This window comes from Lithobates pipiens, unplaced genomic scaffold, assembly GCF_037356315.1.
Source record: "Lithobates pipiens isolate NorthernLeopardFrog02 unplaced genomic scaffold, aLitPip1_a1.2 Scaffold_30, whole genome shotgun sequence".
In the NCBI taxonomy this organism is placed as follows: domain Eukaryota; kingdom Metazoa; phylum Chordata; class Amphibia; order Anura; family Ranidae; genus Lithobates; species Lithobates pipiens.
In genome coordinates, this window is record NW_027507791.1 from 69,634,861 (window position 1) to 69,656,203 (window position 21,343).

Consider the following 21,343-nt stretch of genomic DNA (forward strand, 5'->3'; position numbering starts at 1 on the left):
AACTCAATTGCTAAAGTCTCATGCAAGCTTTACCTTGTTAATACAATTTCAAAACTAATTTTCTCCAATCTGGAGCTTTCATCATTTTCTTATGATCCTTTCATGAAGGTTCTTGTTTAAAGGTTAGTTCAGCTTTAATGAAACAAAAATGATATGCAGTACAGCTTTGCCTGTACATTAAAATGCTGTCCCCCATTTTTTAATATTATCATTCCTTTTGAAGCGGAGTTTACTGTGGGCCCCCCCTCTCAATCTTACTGTTGGATGCACAACCCCAGGATCTCATAAACGTGCACTCTGCTACGAGAACTTAACACGCACATGTAGTCCACTTTCTCTGAATATGGAGTTCATCCGCTACTGCGGAGAGTGGACTGCATTTGCATGGTTAGGGAAGTCAAGCTCTCATAGGCAACTGCTTGTTTGTGAGGTGTTGGAGCGGTTCCTCCAATGGTCAGTCTGTTCTATCATCTAGGCGGCTCAGAGACAGACGGGGGGGGGGGGGGGCCCAAGGAGGACACAATATTATTGTCCATTCTAAGTTATTGCATATGAAAGTTTTTTTTCAATTTTCATTAAAGCGCAAACATAGTCAGAAAATTACATGCTGCTAGATCACTTCAGGCTGGCCCCTTCTGCAGGTATACAGTCAGGTCCATAAATATTGGGATATCGACACAATTCTAATCGTTTTGGCTCTATACACCACCACAATGGATTTCAAATGAAACAAACAAGATGTGCTTTAACTGCAGACTTTCAGCTTTAATTTGAGGCTATTTTCATCCAAATCAGGTGAACGGTGTAGGAATTACAACAGTTTGTATATGTGCCTCACACTTTTTAAGGGACCACAAATAACGGGACGGATTAACAATCATCCATCAAACTTTTACTTTTTAATACTTGGTTGCAAATCCTTTGCAGTCAATTACAGCCTCAAGTCTGGAACGCATAGACATCACCAGACTCTGGGTTTCATCCCTAGTGATGCTCTGCCAGGCCTCTACTGCAACAGTCTTCAGTTCCTGATTGTTCTTGGGGCATTTTTCCTTCAGTTTGGTCTTCAGCAAGTGAAATGCATGCTCAATCGGATTCAGGTCAGGTGATTGACTTGGCCATTGCATAACATTCCACTTCTTTCCCTTAAAAAACCCTTTGGTTGCTTTCGCAGTATGCTTCCGGTCATTGCTCATCTCCCCTGTGAAGCGCCGTCCAATGAGTTCTGAAGCATTTTGCTGAATATGAGTAGATAATATTGCCGGAAACACTTCAGAATTCATCCTGCTTCTTTTGTCAGCAGTCACATCATCACAAAAGAGAACCAGTTCCATTGGCAGCCATACATGTCCACGCCATGACACTACCACCACCATGCTTCACTGATGAGGTGGTATGCTTTGGATCATGAGCAGTTCTTTTCCTTCTCCATACTCTTCTCTTCCTATCACTCTGGTACAAGTTGATCTTGGTCTCATCTGTCCATAGGATGTTGTTCCAGAACTATAAAAGCCGTTTTAGATGTTGCTTGGCAAACTCTAATCTGGCCTTCCTGTTTTTGAGGCTCACCAATGGTTTACATCTTGTGGTGAACCCTCTGTATTCACTCTGGTGAAGTCTTCTCTTATTTGTTGACTTTGACACACATACACCTACCTCCTGGAGATCTGGCCAACTGTTGTGAAGGGTGTTTTCTTCACCAGGGAAAGAATTCTTCATTCATCCACCACAGTTGTTTTCCGTGGTCTTCCGGGTCTTTTGGTATTGCTGAGCTCACCGGTGCATACTTTCTTTTTAAGGATGTTGCAAACAGTTGATTTGGCCACACCTAATGTTTAATGCTATCTCACTGATGGGTTTGTTTTGTTTTTTTCAGCCTAATGATGGCTAGCTTCACTGATAGTGACAGCTCTTTGGATCTCATATTAAGAGTTGACAGCAAAAGATTCCAAATGCAAATAGCACACTTGAAATTAACTCTGGACCTTTTATCTGCTCCTTGTAAATGAGATAATGAGGGAATAACACACACTTGGCCATGGAACAGCTGAGCAGCCAATTGTTCCATTACTTTTGTTCCCTTAAAAAGTGGGAGGTACATATACAAACTGTTGTAATTCCTACACCATTCACCTGATTTGGATGTAAATACCCTCAAATTAAAGCTGCAAGTTTACAGTTAAAGCACATCTTGTTCATTTCATGGTTTCTGGTTATCAGCTATAAGTATTCCATATGTGCCCATTCTTTCTCCTTATGTTACCATGCTGATCCTGTCAGCAGCTTCAACTTCCTTCCTAAGGACAACAACAAGATGTCCAGAGTATTTCTTGGGTTTCCCATCGAGCTGTCCAGCAGTGCTGCAGTATCAGTGTAGAGGATGTTGTAAGGATGTACATCATCTTGTACACTCCAATAGTCTGCCTGTGACTATATAGACAGACGCCCTTCTCAACCTAACCCTAGCTGGAGACTTACAGCAGTTTTCGTGGAGAGTTTGTACATGTCTGTAGGCAGGGAGTGTCAATGGATGTCACTTAGCCCTTTCTCCCCACCTACAACCTGGAGGATGCTTCTGTCTGTCTCCATTGGGTTAAAGAGCTCTTGAGATCCAATCATCCTTTTAAGACTCTACCCACAGGCCTTGGGGCTAGGGGAGAGAGAGGGCAGTCAGAGTAGTCACATGACAATAAAAGGAGATTTATAGATATTTTTAATTTTCAACTAAATGGCAAGCTTAGCTAATGGGTAAGCACTGTCAGTATGTGTTTGATATGGCGTAGGCCCACATGAGCCAGATCCCGTTTTTATCAACAGAGGTTTCGTCCGACAGAATGGACATGGACACAGACCACTCTGTTCTATGGGCAATCGGATGTAAACAAACCAGCTGTCCTTTCTCTTCGATCCAATCCGGCCAGATGGAGGGGAAAGGATCCCCTTCCGTTTGTTTTTGTCAGATCGGATCAGCGATAGCTGGGTGTAAATGGACACAAGTTTGTTGTGAATGCCCATAGAGGAGAATGGAGGGTCTGATTGGATCCGCCTAAAATATGGACAGGCGGACCCAGTCTGACATTGTGTGAAAGGGGCCTTATGTTACGTTACATTTTCTATGTTTTTGTAAGGTGAACTCGGCTTTAACCCTAGAATCTCATGTCTGCGCATGGCTGCGGGTATCGCAGCAATCACCGCACCCAAAACCACCTGCAGTGAAAATGCACTGCTCTGCAGAAACGCACGGGGCTGCCATTCATTCTGAATGACACCCCCACTCATGTAATATCGCAGTGCGTGTGCAGGAACCACAGAAAAGACCATGCGATTTCTGTGGCCGTGTTTTTGAAACGGCACATGCATCTTCTTTTTTTTTTTTTTGTGGAAACACAGGCATGGCAGCCCATTGAAATGATTGGGCTGCCGTGCCCGAGCAAATGCTGCCCGCAAAAATGCAGAGATGTGAACTTAGGGTTATTTCTTATTTAATAGTTTTATAAATTTTTTCTCATATAACAGATGATTGTACAATCAAATGTGTTAACATAAAATGTACCACACATAACCCTAAGATCTTTCATTCTTTGTTAGGACAAGCAGTCCTTCACATCTAGTTTACAACTGATAAAGGGCTCTGCCAGCACAATACAGACAGGGTTAATTATAATAAGCATGACTCCACAGCCTTCTTCTTAACATTACACAGAAGAGGAATGCCCAGTAAGATCTGCTATGCGAAAGGGAAAAAATGTAACAAATGTAAAAATTTGGTGTTATTCCATTTTGGGTGCAACAATTCACACGGGTGCCTCCATCTAACAGAATCCACTTGCTCAGTGGGGGGACTCCTCTGCTGGTCCCTGTTGAGCAGGTGGATGACAGGTCCGTGTCTGCTGCGTTGTGCAGGACAGACATGGACACAGTCCCACTCTACTCTATGGAAAATCGGTTGGAACCAGACCGCTTATGTGTTTCCATCTGATCCATCAGACAGATGGAAAATAGGACCACCATCCATCTGTTTTTTGTGGGCACTATCAGAAGGTCGGGGGTATCAGCGGGCATCCAGCTATCCAGGTATCATCCAGGTATCCAGGTATCAGAGGGTCCAATTAGGTCCGCCTGAAAAACTGACAGGAGGTCAGCCCTTGTGAAAGGGCCCTTAACTTCTAAATGCGATCAGATAAATCCCCAAATACACACACACACACACACACACACACACACACTATTAATGCAAATTTTGTCTTTTTCCAGTAGTGTAATATAAAAGGAAACTTGAAAAGCATAATACAGTACAAGGTATACTACAGCACAGATCTTCGTTTCCCTGTACTGCACAAAATGTTTTGCAAGTGACAGTAATGGCGCAGTACAGACGGTTGGACACCAGGTGGCTACATGACTGCACTAAAAATAACTCCACAATGCTTTTCATCAGGCTCAGTGAACATCAGGTTGACTTAAATGGAGCAGTCCTGGGAAGACTGACCACGAGACAGCATGTCCTTGCAGATACTTGTAAATAAAAAGTAAAATACGCAATGTGAGCATTGGAAGTACAGATCTAGGTCTTCTCAGAGTCACAAGTATAACACATAGGAAAGACACAATTGTAATTTGCCTAAATACAAAGGACATTCTGATTACAAATGAATTTAACAATATGAAAGTGGTAATAAACTTTTTTTATTATTATTAAATGGGCCCCCTGCTGATTTATGCCATGATGAGCTATGATGAGCTAGTATCTACTGTCCATTAGAACATTATGACAGATTTAGCTGTCAAATAAAGCCCCCCAGTACTGAGCTGTCACTTCTCCCTCTGGTCACATGTGCTTCTGTCTTTGCCTGCTGTTCCTTCCGGGTTCTGTCTTTGAATAGCCAGGCCGCGATGATGTCACTCTCGCACATGTGCACAGGACTCACATCCATATGGCACAGAGCGAGTGCCATAGATGTATGCTCAGCCTGCCTGTCTGCAACTTGGTGAGTTGAATACTGCTTAAAAAAAAAAATAATAATAAAAATAAAAAGCAGATGTAATCATTTTAGGGATGTGACAAGCCATTGCTCCTACCAGCTGCCTATGATTACATTGGGTCATTTGTAGGTTGGTCAGGGTTTATCACTTCTGAATGGTCCCATACCACTGATTAGACATTTTACTTTTCATGTACACATCGGGCTGATTCCCTGTAGGTAATGACACATGAAGGGGTTATTTCTGGACAACTCAGAAGAAGAATTCAGCATACCTGACTGACGTCCCAATGATTTCAGGAAATATGTGAATATTCTCCTCCTATAATTTGTCAAAATATTCTCCAATCATTTCAGAATCTTACTTTAAAAAGAAAAAAAAACAAAAAAAAAACAAACATACTTCACCGCACAATAATGCCAAAACTTTGCACAAAATAACTTTAGGAATCTATACCAAAATAAAATAAAAACTGAGGTATTAAAGGCATAAATAAAAAGGTAATATATTGCAAATTCTAAATCCTTAAATGTGGTGGTTGCATTCGTTTTCTTTTTTTTTAAGCCCCCCCCCCCTTTAATTTCACCTGGAAATCTGGCCACTAACACACTCCCTGTCTTAAGCCTGGTACACACCACTGTTTTTTTGTTTTCGTCAACCCATCAGGGTGGAACCAAAAAAACAAACCGTCAGCTCAGGAGGAGCTGCTGTACTAACTATGCATTGTTAGTACAGTGATCTCCCCTGCTGTTCTATTGTGTTCTGACAGGGGGATGCTCAAACGGTTGGTTTCTGTCAGACCGGCTGCCAAGCATACGGGCAGAATGTTGTCCGGTTTCTATTGAACCGGCCGATGCTGCCCAACATTCCGCCTATGTGTACAAGGCTTTAGGGCAGGAATATGCAATTAGTGGACCTCCAGCTGTTGCAGAACTACAAGTCCCATGAAGCATAGCAAAACTCTGACAGCCACAAGCATAACACCCAGAGGAAGAGGCATGATGGGACTTGATGTTTTGCAACAGCTGGAGGTCCGCTGATTGCATATCCCTGCTTTAGGGTGTCCCCACTCTGGATGGAAGCGCAACAAAAACACCTTTGGACAGTAGCGTTGTCAGCCAGGGGAGAGGGAAGTGTTAAATGAACTAGCAGACAGTTGAGATGAACTCAACTAACAAATCAAAGTTGAGCTCCAGCTAAAATTTTTAAAACTAAATTTAAAAGCAAAAAGACTGCGAACAGGTAGGTTCTTTATTTGTAAAGAGACATGCAATGGCGTTGGTTTAGTAAAGGCAAATAGACTGTGCATTTTGCGAGTGCAGTTGCTCCAGAGCTTAGTAAATGATGGGGAAGCTCTGCTGACTTCCATCATCCAATCATATGCAAGCAAAAATGCTGTTTTTTTTTCCTTGCATGTGATTGGGTGTTCTTTGTAAAGGGAAGCTTTACCTCATTTACTAAGCTCTGGAGCAACTGCACTTGCAGAGTGCACAGTCTATTTGCCTTTAGTAAATCAACCCCATTGTCTATTTTGTAATAAAGTACACTTCTACTGCCTATTCACAATCCTCTGCAGACTTCTCAGTGTGTAAGGCTGCCCATACATTATACAATTTTCTTATTCAATTTTCCTTCAGATTTACCAAAACCATATAATATGATGTCAAACCTAAACACTTTCAATGTGTATTCAGTCAGGCAGGCCCTTGCACTACATATTTGAAGGTAAATCGAAAGAAAATTGAATAAGAAAATTGTATACAGTAGTGTATGGCCAGCCTAAGTGTTGGAATGACTGCATTCCCCACACATGCACAGGAGTGACATCATTCCACTCCAGGCAATGAAAATGTGCACAGACCGACACCTGGAAGAACCAGGTGGTTTTTTACCTTTTGGGATAATGGTTTTACATAAATGAATACAAGCTGATCATTGTAAACACCCCTGCCAGTGTTCAATGATTTGCCTCAACTCTGCCACTTTTTCTGGATAGTTTGGTTTGTTAAAGTCAAAAATAACATACTAAAGCTGCCCATAAACTATACAATCTGATTGTAGGCTCACCGTACAATCAGATTTAGCTTTACCAAAACTATGTAACATGAGGGCAAACAATAGTATCACATCTTGAACGTCCATGCACCACAATGTGGATGCTGGATCAAAAGCTGATTGTACATTCAGAATGATCTAAGGGGGTGCAATTTATTTGTGCCCACATGCATGGGTTTGCGGCCGCTGCCCCCTCCCCTGCCTTTTTGTTTAAATACATATACATATTACAGCTCGCTGTAATGTATGGTACTGTCTCTTTAAGACTAGGTTCACATTGCAGCGGTGCAGGAATGCCGCAAATCCGCGACGGGTTCCCGCATCGCATGCCTCCCGGCAGCAGTTCACACTGCCCTATGCGAACTGCTGGGAGTGTCAGTGAAATGTTAATGACACCCCCAGATCAGTTCGCATATCGCAGTGCGATCTGCAAACTCGGACAGGAATCGGATCGCATGGTGTGAACACCCATGCGATCCAATTCTGCTGCGGACCAAAAAAAAGGGTCCTGTGCAAGTTTGCGATGCAAATTCAGCCATACTATCTGTATGGCTGAACTCGCATCGCACAGAGATCGGATGTGATTTGCACTGCAGTGCGGTGCGAATCACATCCGGTTCACGTAGCCGCAGCAGTGTGAACCCAGCCTAAATCTTTTTCTGAGTTACCTGTACAGGTGTTACCTGAAAGGTCCAGGTGAAATGTGACCTGCAGAATATTCTAGAACACACCTGGCCGGGTACATAAGACTGCACATAGCCGGGCCTCTTGCTGCTGGTTGGACACTGACCCTCCCCTGTCGCACGCACTTTTTGTGGTATGTCATCTTTGGATCAATGGGAGGACTACAGTTGAAGTTTTTTGATATTTGCTTGAGTCCTATGACTGAGCAGGTTTTTTCCTGAAAATGTACTCATCATTCAATGTGTGGTTAAGTTAACTGATGATTAACCACTTGCTTGCTGGCACTTAAACCTCCCTCCCGCCCAGAACAATTTTCAGCTTTCAACGCTGTCGCACTTTGAATAACAATTGCGCGGTCATACAACACTGTACCCAAATGAAATTTTTATCATTTTTTTTCCCACAAATAGAGATTTCTTTTGGTGGTATTTGATCACCTCTGTGGTTTTTATTTATTGTTTAAAAAAAAAAAATGTAAAACGACTGAATTTTTTTATTATATTTTGTTATAAAATTTTAAAACAGGTAATTCTTCTCCTTCATTGATGTACGCTGATGAGGCGGCACTGATGGGCACCAATAGGTAGCAGTGATGGGCACTGATTGGTTACACTGATAGGCAGTACTGCTAGGTGGCACTGATGGGCATTGATAGGTGGCACTGGTGGGCACAGATGAGGCATAATTGCCTCTTCCTCTTTGGGTCCAATCTCCCTTGCAGATGAGCCAGTGATCCGCTTTTTTGCTTTCTCCTCATGCTGTCAGCTTGAGAAGAAAAAAATGATTACCGAGCCTTTGTTTACATCATGTGATCAGCTGTCATTGGCTGACAGCTGATCACATGGTAAGGGGCCAGGACCGCCCCCTTACACGGATCGGTGATCACCCGAGTCTCAGTGACTCAGTGATCACAGCGCACCGTGCAGGGGGCGCGCAGGGAGTTTGCACAGGGAAGGCCGTCATATGACAGCTTCCCGGAAATTCAGGTCCGCGCTGTGGTCGTCATTCATCTATAGCGCGGATGTCAAGTGGTTAAAATGTTTGTATATTATTACCAATAAAGGTTCTGCAGCCATTATTCAAGCCATATGTTTGTTCTCAGTGTTTTATTTGGGGTAAGCTTGGGGGAGGAGGGGCTATGCGGCCTTCGATCCCATGTATAGTGTATCGTTGCTTTTATTGGTCGAATTACCAATAAATAAAATAAATGGAGAAAAGCCAGCAGAAAACAAATGCAGACATCACATCTAAGAACTGGTAATCCACAATATATTATCTTTATGTTTGGGTATAACAGCTGCTAAGGATGCTGGTAGTTGTAATCCATTAATTCATGAATGAACGAATGAATGGTGTGGCTGGGCGGGGCTCCACGTGTGTTCTTTAGATTGGGGCAGTGAGTGGGGGGGAGAAGATCCCCCGCTTGCTACCAAATCAGGGGATCGAGGAGGGGAGGCGGGGGCTGGTACATTTGTAAGATGTCACACCCTAAATTTGGGTGCGACATCTTACAAAAGGTGAATTTATCATTTGGCCTGCTTCCTGCAGGTTTTGCAATTCCATAGACTTTTATGGGAATGCAAAATCTATTTGAAGCGAAGAATAGCCCATAAAACGGAAGCCTTAAGACCCCTTTCACACCACACCACACCTTGCGTCGGAGGTAAAACGCCGCTATTTTTAGCGGCGTTTTACCGCCGGATTTGCGGCGCTTTTACCCCCCCGCTAGCGGTCGCGAAAGGGTTAAAACCGCCGGCAATACACTGCAATAGCGGCGTTTTGCCGGCGGCATTACAGCGCTGCCCCATTGATTTCAATGGGGAGCAGTGGTGGAGGAGCGGTAAACACACCGCTCCTTCACCGCTCCAAAGAAGCTGCTGGCAGGACTTTTTTCTGACGTCCAGCCAGCGCACCGCTGTAGTGTGAAAGCCCTCGGGGCTTTCACACTACACACAATGGTGCAGCTTCTTTAGGGCGTTTTGCAGGCGCTATTTCTAACGCTATAGCGCCTGCAAAACGCCCTGGTGTGAAAGGGGTCTTAGGGTAGCCATACACGCTTCGATTTAGTGGGCAGAATGAGAGAAATCAGTAGATACTTCCATCTACACTAAACAGCATAGATAAAGGAATCTCCCCCCTGCTGGCTATTGTATTCTGACAGCCTGTAAAAATACCTGAACAGTGGGTGCATTTGATTGGATGCAAGTGCTGCTTACTGACAATTTTCCACCTGGCTCCTAAAGCAGAGCTCCAGGCTCCTTTATAAAAAAATTAAAGGTCAGCAGCTACAAATACTATAGCTGTAGACTTTTATTATTAGGACACTTACCTGTCCACAAATCCATTGGTGTCTTCACTTGAGGCGATGTTTAATTGGCTCTTGGGTGCTGCCGCCACCATCTCGGGTAAGGGGAACTGGCAGCGAAGCCTTGTGGCTTCACAGCTGGTTTCCTACTGCGCATGCGCAAAGTGCGCTGTGTTTTGTAAATGACCTGGCGGCAGAGGAAGGAGGTGGGGGGCAGAACTTCCAGATTAATTCACTGCGGCAATGTCAGCCGGAAGTTGGAGCGGGTACCTGTCAAAAAAAAAAAAAAAAAAAAAAAGGTACCTGCTCCCCCCAACCCCCCCCCCCCCCCCCGAAAGGTGCGAAATGTGGCAGCGGAGGGCGCAAATAAGTGGAGCTTCTCCTTCATTTGCCTCATTCATACAGACATACCTACTGCAACACAATGCTGTATATTGTATGTAGCTGAGGATACATAGCATTCATACAGAGCAAACAGCCACTGCATGTGTTAGTGAAGGAAATGGGTAGCTTGGGCCAGCTTAGGCCAAAGGAATTATTTAGGCTGAGTTCACACTGCTGCCCAATGTGGTTTGAAGCAGGGGACCGGTGCGTCCCTGTTCTTCATTTCAGGGACGAATCTGAGGCAAATTTTTGCCTGAATTTGGCTCTGAAACTGAGCCAAAGATACACAGGACTCCTATGAAATCCGCTCCGCAGGCGCAACAAAAATATGTAAACCAGCCCCAGTCACAATCTCCTGCCATGCGAATTCGATGTAGAGAAATGTGCATCCAATTGGCACTAGTGCGAAACCAGCCTTAAAGTTCACTAGAACATACATTTAGGGTCCAACTAAAATCTCATATAAGCTTTAAAATCATTATTTTTGATACAACAATGTTCATTAAATCAATACCATGTGAGCTGTAAATAAAGGCACTTGTTCATGAAGGTACTGCTACAGGGGACAACTATTACTGTCTGCCAGTTTGTGTGTTGTCATCCTGTCATTCCCCCCAATGGAGACTACAAGTGGCCATTTCAACACTCAATGCATAGCCATGATCCAATATTGTCTCCATTAGGAAATCCGCCCCAAGAAATTCCATGTAGCCATCTCTGGAGTACATGTACAAAGGAAGTAGCTGTAAAAGGCTGCAGGAGATAAGTGGTGCTAAGATGCAACACTGATGTAATAATGCTTTATCAAACTAAATTCCATTCAGTTACATTACATCGAAGTTGGGTGTTGGTGCTGCATAAATCCAGTAGAATAATAATGTCAATCAAATGTTTTTACAGGATTCCTTCTTTTTTTACACCATGTTCTATACCAGGGGTCTCCAAACTGTGGCCCTTAGCTGGCCCTTGGGGCACTTTTCCTCCCACTGACACTGATGGGGCACTATTCTTCCCACTGACACCAATGATGGGGCACTATTCCTCCCACTGACACTGATGGGGCACTATTCTTCCCACTGACACCAATGATGGGGCACTATTCCTCCCACTGACAAGAATGGGGCACTATTCTTCCCACTGACACCAATGATGGGGCACTATTCCTCCCACTGACACCAATGATGGGGCAATATTCCTCCCACTGACACTGATGGGGCACTATTCTTCCCACTAACACCAATGATGGGGCACTATTCCTCCCACTAACACCAATGATGGGGCACTATTCCTCCCACTAACACCAATGATGGGGCACTATTCCTCCCACTGACACTGACGGGGCACTATTCCCCCCACTGACACTGATGGGGCACTATTCTTCCCACTAACACCAATGATGGGGCACTATTCTTCCCACTGACACCAATGATGGGGCACTATTCCTCCCACTGACACCAATGATGGGGCACTATTCCTCCCACTGACACTGATGGGGCAATATTCTTCTCACTGACACCAATGATGGGGCACCATTTCTCTCTCTAATACTAAAGATGGGGCACTGTTTACTCCCATTGATGCCAGGATATTTTCTACTCCCACTGGCTACACTACGGCCCCCCAAATAACAGTATACTGGCCCTTTGTTTAGAAAGTTTGGAGACCCCTGTTCTAGATCATGCTTTCATTTTTTTGGTCAAAAAGGTGTCATCAAATTCTGTTACCATGAGAAGGTTTTGCTGTACAATGGCCACATAGGGAATGATTTCACCGAATGGATACAGAGTGACTTTGCCCAGCATTGACACATAAGATTTAGAAATGTATCTTTTAATTGTTTCTTTTATTTTGCCTTGTTTTGTCACATCTACATACTACATACAAAAACAGAACTGACGGCTGGAAACTAAGGTGGATGCCACAGGGAATCTGCAGCTGTGTGAAGTTGGCACCCCATTTTTGTAAAACCTGATTAAAATGATACCATTTGTTTGTGCCGCGTTTGTGCCAATCTGTGCCTCAAAAAAAGAGCGTTTTTGGAATCGCTCCCTTACTGGCCTGGAACACAGTTAAAAGGTACCTCGCTCAGGAGGGATGAACATCTCAAGGTTCCAAATAGTAAGGGAGCCGTTAAAACAGGTAAGTGGTAACCTAGAGATCCTATTGCTGGTGAGTTATCCTCATTGATAAAAGCTCCCATATGGCATGGCCCTAAGTCTGGCCAAAGTGGTGGGCAGTTATACAGAGATCTGTCTTCATTTGCACCGCCATGTATGGGAGCCCACAGCGATCTTCTTTGCACGTTTGCTAAAGGGTTCTTTATGAAAGGAGATGTTTAGACCCTATTCACTCTATACACAGCAGGAACTTGCGTGCCAGCTTGCGGTTTTGTGTGGGCGATTTTCACTAAATTCTGCATGTCACACATGGAGCAACCTATTCGCTTCAATGGGCTTCCCCTATATGTGTTTGTCACTCGAGAAAAAGAAGCTCCAGCTCCTTTTTGGGTGACAAACTTCACGTGATTTTTAAAGAGGTGTTTTTCCACAATTTCCTCATGACAATCACAGCAAAATTGCACCGCATTTGGGGTGCATTTTAGAATGAATGGCACCCAAACACTTGTATTGTGGCAATTGCCACACGATTCGGAATCAGATCATCTCCTCCACGATTCCAAATCAAGTGTGAATGGAGCCTTAGTTATACTGGGAATTGCCAACACATTCAAAAACTGTGTGTGATAAAGAGCTTGGTTTATCTTTACCAGAATGTAACCGACAGCCGTACATAATGGGGTAGAGTTACTAAACGCAAATGTACTTATTTATTATAGGTACTTACATACCACTGACAATTTATGCAGTGTCACACACACACACACACACACACACACACACATACACACACACACACACACACACACACACACACACACACACACACACACACATATAACATTCCTATTAGTCCTTGCCCTCAAGGAGCTTACAATCTAGTCCCTAACTCATATTCATACATATAGATACTAGGGCCAATTTAGACAGGAGCCAATTAACCTACCAGCATGTCTTTGGAGTGTGGGAGACTATGCACTTTACAAGTGCAATTGCACTCATTTTTCCAAGTGCTTAGTAAATGTGGTAAAGCTCTGCTGATGTCCATCATCCAATCATTTTTTTATTACTTTCCTTGCACCTGATTTGATATTCTTTACAACAAGAAGCTTTACCACATTTACTGCGCTAATGACACTAGCTGGGAAGGGGTTAAACTTCTAGGGTGATGAATGGGTTAAGTGTGTGCCTTACCAGTGTTTCTGTTTTTACTATGTGGTGCTTTTACTAAGGAATGTGCTGGATTTTATTCCCTGCTCTGCAGGAAAACAAAATCCACCCCACATCCCTGCTGACAGGGCAGAGCTCTGCCTGATTTACATAGGCTATCTCCTTACAGATTAGCAGGTGCCAGCGGTCATCCATTGGCCGACACCCCCTGATCCGCTTCTGCTGTGACTAATCATGGGAGTATTGTACTGGACACAGTACAGTACATGCTGTAGTTGTTATTGCTCATGGTCAGTACAGGTGGAAATCTTAAGGGAGCTGTGTCTCTGGTCACCTAGCCCTGGGCAGGTGGTAGCAAATGGTGTTTAGCCAGTGGTCTCCGGGAATAATGTCAGTTTTGGCGGCACAGCTCACATAAGTAGAGGTCGCACTGCCTAAACATGATGGTGGCCTACTTCAGACTGATCTAACATATCTGGCAGCGAAGAAGAAGGGTGACCGGTTCTTGGTGACACCGCAGGGGCCCGGCTCTACCAGGAGAAGGAAGTGGTGGTACCATGGGAAGGTCAGCCACTGGTGGCTAAGAGGGAGGAGCAGGAGTGTTGGTGAGGTTGGTGCTGGACGGGCATGGCCAGGGAAACACCTGCACTCCGTTCTGGGAATTTCAAGGTGCAGCAGCCCCCCCCCACCTAGTTTCGAGCCCTGATTCTATCAGCAGGGCAAGGGGGAGGGAGGAGCTCTCCATTCCGATTTGAAGCTCCTCCCACCCCCTGCATTGCTGATAGGATGACATTGTTGGGTGGGGAAGGCGGAGGAGCCTAAAGAGGACACGGCCGCACAGCATCTGGTGAGCGGCGACCGCAATCTGTGATAGTATTGTGCAGACTGCAGTCGCCGTTCACCCCCCGCTGTGCGGCCCGGTCATCAACAGGCCCGGGAGACCCCTGCTTTAAAGCACCCAGGTTCTTCCTAGGTAGGTGCCCTTGCAAAGCACCATTTGGAGTTTACAAAATCAATCAATTTACATGTTATCACAACCACAATAAAAATTCTCTTTTTATGCGCTTGTTGATTTATACACCAACTTCAACTGATATCTACATTTTGAATGGACTTCTGTGTGAATCATAAGGAATTTTCAATGGTCTTTAGGGGTTACGATGTTATGTTGCCTCATATTCTATTTAATAAATAATATAAGTTTTACATTAGCAGTGTGGCTGATTGTTTTCTGGGAACGGATGGTTGTGATGCCGCATTTGGTCTTAAATATTTGTTAAAAACAGCCACCTGTTTGCATGCTGTTAGAATTCACCAGCTTCATTACAGCCTTAAAGAGGAGTTCCGCCCCCCCCCCCCCTCCAAAAATAAAAAGTCAGCAGTTACAAATACTAGGAAAGAGGGGGCCGAACTTCCAACTCACTTCACTGCAGCAAACTCAGCCAGAAGTGGGAGCGTCAAAACCAGGTACCCGCACCCCCCCCCCCCAAAAGGTTCCAAATGTGGAAGCGGGGGGGGAGGCAGACAAGCGGAGCTTTCCCTTTTGGGTGGAACTCCGCTTTAAAGTAATTATCTCTCATTAAAATAAGAAACATGTGGTTTTACACAGAGCGGACCCAATTCTCTTCTTCTCGGGTCCCTCACCAACGCTCCTGGCTTCTCCCTCCTGCTGAGTGCCCCATAGTAAGCCGCTGGCTATGGGGGCACTTGTGTGACTCCCGCTACTCTCAGCCTAGCCTGTGAGACAGGAGAGAGGGGAGAAGAGCTCCTGGAGATGTGCACAGCACTGGATTGCTTTTCAGAGAGTTGCATATCAACAATTAGCGGGTGTTCAGGAGATGGTCCTGCCACCACCTGAACATCAGTTTTTTTTCCCTTCAATCCCAATGGGGATTTTGTGGGGGGGGGGGGAAATATCTAAGGGACCGCCTGTGCTTTTGGAGCTTTCCAGAAACCCGCTGAAATCCTGTTCCTCTTTCTCTGCAGATCCTTTGATAGCGGCTGATTGGCCCGGGCTTCTCTGTGCCATCCTCTTCAACAGGCTTCCACTGTTCACATAAAAGCAGCATATGATTGGAAAATCTCTCTTTATACCGTATCAAATCTTAGTATGTGTGATGGGATGACCAGAGCTGGTTAACGGCCTTCTAAATATAAATCCAACTTCTTCTGCTGGCATGACAAAAGCAGAACGGGGAACTGCTGAAAAGTTACATTGTATATCATCTCTACAGAAAATAAAATGTCATGACTTTAAGGAATCCATCACTAAAGTGGAATTTTCGTTATTTATGATGATTATTTTAAGTTCCCCTCTTCCCGTGTTAAAAAAAAAAATCTACCTTACATCTTCTTTTGTGCCAACTATGCAACCCATCGGTGCCCTTTGCAACTTTTTCGCACCCACTTTGACCCTCATTAGCATCCACCTAGCCCTCGATTAGCACCCACCTTGAGTTCCATTAGTGCCCACCATGCCCTTCATCAGCGCCCACTTTGCGCTTAGTTAGCACTTACCTTGTACCTCATTATTGCTCACTTTGTGCTTTGTTAGTGCCTACTTTCCACACTATTAACGCATACTCTGCACCCATGTTGGTGGCCACTTTGTAGGGAATTTATCAAGCCTAGAGAGAAGACAGAATCTGGAGCAGCTGTGCATGGCAAACAAACAATCAGCTTTTATCCTCAGCTTTTTCTATTAGGGCTCATTCACACAAGGATTTAAGGGTTTAGTAAAACCCCATGGTTGATCTGCATTTTTACCTCCCCCCAACTGCTCCCCTTTAGCTTTTGTAGAGCACACTGAATGCAACCCATTTAAATGAATTGAGCTGCTCAGCAAGTGCCCTGCAACTGTGTGCAATCCATGTGGTTGTGGTATGCTAGTGCAGTCATCGAGGAATTAAAGCCAGTGGTGATTACGCTCTTTTCCCATATCTTGAAAATGGCAAATTGTGCTCCTTTTCCACTCCACAGGCTAAATTCCACAGAATATGTACATTTATTATATTCAGCTCCAGGGCGCTGTTAATGTGCAGACCGGCTCTGAACCCTGGGTACAGTCTCCGACACCCATTTTTAATTATATGTCTGAGGTTGAAGTCTATAAGGGCTTCATATAACGATCCTATTATATGTTACTGCTCATCTTCTTGAAGGATTTCCCTTGGAGGACTGAGGCCAGATGGGAACGTGATGTGGGGGAATTTGAGGAGGAACAATGGGAGGAGGCTCTACAGGCTGTACAAAAGATTGTCACAGTTGTACATCCTTTTTAGGACTCATTTTACCCCAGCAAGACTCTTCAAAATGGGGGTAAGAGAAGACCCTATCTGCTCCAGATGCTCTACGGACCATGGTGACCTCATCCACGTATTATGGATATGCCCCAAATTACAACTCTACTGGGGGAAAGTCCTGTATACCCTAAATAGGGTATTTCGAGTCACCATTAGACGAGACTCTAAACCAGTGATGGCGAACCTTGGCACCCCAGATGTTTTGGAACTACATTTCCCATGATGCTCAGCTACACTGCAGAGTGCATGAGCATCATGGGAAATGTAGTTCCAAAACATCTGGGGTGCCAAGGTTCACCATCACTGCTCTAAACCCTGTCTCTTTATACCGTATCGAATCTTAGTATGTGTGATGGGATGACCAGAGCTGGTTAACTGCCTTCTAAATATAAATCCAAATTCTTCTGCTGGCATGACAAAACGAGGAACTGCTGAAAAGTTACATTGTATATCATCTCTACAGAAAATACACAAAATGGGGGTAAGAGAGGACCCTATCTGCTCCAGATGCTCTAAGGACCGTGGTGACCTCATCCACGTATTATGGAGATGCCCCAAATTACATCTCTACTGGGGGAAATTCCTGGATACCCTAAATAGGGTATTTCAAGTCACCATTAGAGGAGACCCTAAACCATGTCTCCTGGGTGTCTTGGATGATCTTCCAGTGGAGGATGTTACCAAACAGGCATTGGTCTGGACTTTGTTCCAGGCCAGGAAACAAATTCTCTGACACTGGAAGGCAGCTGATTCTCCCTCGTGGAAAGAGTGGGTGGCCACAATGAGAGATACATTACATCTAGAAAAATATATCTTCCAGCATAGGGGATACCCAAACAAATTCCAAGTGGTAAGAAAGATTTTTACCGCTGCAGGTAGGTGTCTTGAAGGTAACACCCTCCTCAAGGTGGAAGTAGCAGGTGCAGGCTCAACATGTGATAATGAAGGACAGCCGCACTCCAATATGAATGTCTTTATTGTTAAAAATATCAAAAGTTCATGACAGCAGAAGGGTACAGGATAAATAACTGACGCGTTTCACACTCTCAATAGTGCTTAATCATAGCTATGATGAATGGGAGAATTGGAAAAGGGGGCGAGGTATATAAGAATAACAAATGTTCTATCCATTTGTGCCCTCCAGTACGTTATGATTAAGCACTATTGAGAGTGTGAAACGCATCAGTACTTATCCTGTACCCTGCTGCTGTCATGAACTTTTGATATTTCTCACAATAAAGGCGTTCATATTGGAGTGCGGCTGTCCAGATTTCTTCTCTTCAAATTCCAAGCGGTGTGGTTTCCCTGGCTGGACACACCTGGATTATCACCTGTCGATTTAATTTTAGACAGAATTTTGTGAATGAAGTTTCATGTGTGGTATAATTATGAATATAACACAAGCTGGGCATGTACCATATATACTGGTACCAAAAACTGACTGCGTAGTTGAATGAGTACGGTAGGGACATCGCAGGGATATGGTATTGTGATACCTTTATGTATGTTGTATCTTCTCTGGAGTGAATATCTGATTTGTATTTGTTAATTCTTTCAATAAAATGACTTCTTTGAGTTAAATAAAAAACAAAATAGCCAGTGGTGAGAAGATGATACAACGTTTCCTCACTGCCTGTCAAAACATCCACACTCAGATCGCTCTCCAGAGACCAAAGCAAATGAGAACAAATTAAGAACTAAAGCCACAAATACTCACCAATGATCCAACATCTGTATGGTTGTGTTGGCATCTTCTCTATGGCATCTTCTGGGTACTGGTCCTCGGATGTCCTGATTGGCCGGTGTGGGATGATGATCACTCCCATGCAAGTCTTTCATTCCAGCACAGTACTGACGTAAACGCACCCAGCACAGTGTACCTTCTACAGGGGATTGTGAGCAGGCAGGTAGGTGGATTTTATTGCAGACGGTCATGGAGTAGATTTACTAAAGGATAATAAATTTGCATTTTTCAAGTGCAGTGGCTCCAGAGCTTAGTAAATGAAATGAAGCTTCACTTTGCAAAGAATATCCAATCACGTGCAAGGAAGAAGAAGAAGAAAAAAACAGCATTTGTTGACTACACATGATTGGATGATGGAAGTCAAGAGAGCTCCTCCTCATTTACTAAGTGCTAGAGCATCTCAACTTGCAGAGTACAAAAGAGACAAAGGGTTGATTTACTATAACCGGAGAGAGAAAAATCTGGTGCAGCTGTGCATGGTAGCCAATCAGCTTGTTCAATTAAGATTTGCCAAAAAAAAAAAATCTGGAAGCTGATTGGCTACCATGCACAGCTGCACCAGATTTTGCTCTCTCCAGGTTTTAGTAAATGAGCCCCTCTCTATGTGTCTCTTCTACAATAAACAGTCAATATGCTTTTATTTCTTTTTGGTAGTCAGCTCTGCTCGGTTTGAAAATTAGAGATGGAAGCTGATTGGTTGCCATTGACATCTGTTCCATTGTGACTTCACTGGACTTCCTTAGCGTCACCTTGCGCCCCAGTAACGCCTACTTTTCGCCCAATCAGCGCCCCCTTAGCACCCATATTGCACTCCTCCCCCGCGGTAGGTGTATTAATGGCGGTCAGTGCTCGGGGAAGTGCCATAAACTCTACAGCTGAGCACCATACTCCTCCACTCCTATGTCAGCGCTACACACCCCGCCTATGCATTGCACACCGCACTGCTGCCAGCTGCACCGCACACCCCCGGCCACGGCTGGAGGAGGCACAGAGAAGCCACAGGTCGCCTGTGGGAAGTTTCCGGAAGCCGCCTCACCTGCTCTGGTATCCCGGGCCAGTCACTCAGCATCTCGGGTGTCCCTCTCCCGGGCTCACACACCCGTCACACCTCCGGGCACAGGTTGCGTTCGTTGCCCTGGACACAGTTGCCGAGACAACACCGCCCGCCCACTTTAATGGGCAAGCGGCAGAGCCTATAGCTTGTCAGACGTTCTCTCCTGGAATCCCTCCTAACCAATCACGGAAAACTAATATTCTAACTTCCATTGGTGCATTTCTCTGTCACTCGCCATAGGAGGGCGGTGTTGTCACAGCAACCGTTTCCCAGGATAGAATACAATTGAGACTGGGAAAAGGGGGCGTGGTATAAAAGAATAACAACTGTTCTATAGATATTGCCCTCTCCACCGGGGCTGTGACACACACAAGACTGCATCCCTATAGCCGTGACACACAGTGCGTTATCCCCGCATCCCTATAGCCGTGACACACAGTGCGGTATCCCCGCATCCCTATAGCCGTGACACACAGTGCGGTATCCCCGCATCCCTATAGCCGTGACACACAGTGCGGTATCCCCGCATCCCTATAGCCGTGACACAAAGTGCGGTATCCCCGCATCCCTATAGCCATGACACACAGTGCGGTATCCCCGCATCCCTATAGCTGTGGCTGGGGATTGCAGATGTCTTGTGATGGTATAATACGGCTCGGTTCACACCTATACAGCTTGCTTTTGATCCATTTCTACAATGATTTTTGCAGTGCATTTTTGACACATTTTTTTGATGCGTTTTTCATTTTTTATGCTTTCTTTTTGGCCAATTTTTTGTTGGGTGGATTAAAAAACACAAAATGCAAATTGTGGTAAAATCGTGGCAAAATGCCAGCAAAAATGCACTAAATACCTTTCTGCAACTTCTCCATTGAAGTCTATTGCAGCCCGGAAATCGCACTGTTCAAATCGGTGCAATGCATCGGTTTGAAAAAAGTAGTTCCTTGGCGATTTCGGGTGCGACTCGCATAGACATCTGTACATGAATCAGAGCAGATGTCTTTCAAGTTGCACCCGAAGTCGCACTGACATGCAGCTTTGAAATTGGGCCATTTCAGATGAAGTCACACGATTTCACACGATTTCAAAGCCACAGTCAATGTGAACAGGGGCTAAAACAAGTCCCTGGCTCTTTCCAAAAACACAAAACAAACAGAAAAGTGCAGCGCAATAAATAAAATTCATTCAATTCATAAAGTTCATAAACTGATGAGATGCCAGAAGACGCTATGGATAAACACCCAGTGCAGAAAACTTGTCGCACAATAAGTACAATTCATACAGTTCATAGGCTGATGAGAAGCTGGATAGTACTGTAGATAGACACCCGCTGCACACCACAATTTTGTGTTATATTGTCTTAGTGGTAAATTCCCCACCAATGAATTGAATACATATTTATTGCGCTGCACTTTTTTGTTTGTTTCATATTTATTTCTAAGGATTTGTGATTTGCCTTGTGGTGTTCAGCTTGCAATTTGTTTGTATGTATATTCGATTATAGTGTGCGCTGATTGTTTATTTTTACATTCTTTCCAAAAATGC

At 44.4% G+C, this 21,343-nt stretch overlaps 1 protein-coding gene across 5 annotated transcripts in view; it reads right to left on the reverse strand.

Moving 5' to 3' along the window:
- The window catches only part of LRRC9 (leucine rich repeat containing 9), a 212,075-nt gene extending 192,114 nt beyond the window's left edge, over positions 1 to 19,961 (reverse strand). For 2 of the 5 annotated variants that reach the window (XR_013264863.1, XM_077464392.1), the window contains exon 1: positions 19,781 to 19,961. The gene's annotated coding sequence lies outside the window, so the exon portion shown is untranslated. Of the gene's footprint in view, positions 1 to 5,257; positions 5,347 to 19,780 lie in introns of all 5 variants that reach the window. The other 3 variants (XM_077464390.1, XM_077464391.1, XM_077464389.1) reach the window with 3 other exon arrangements.
- Between the last annotated feature and the right edge of the window lie 1,382 nt (positions 19,962 to 21,343).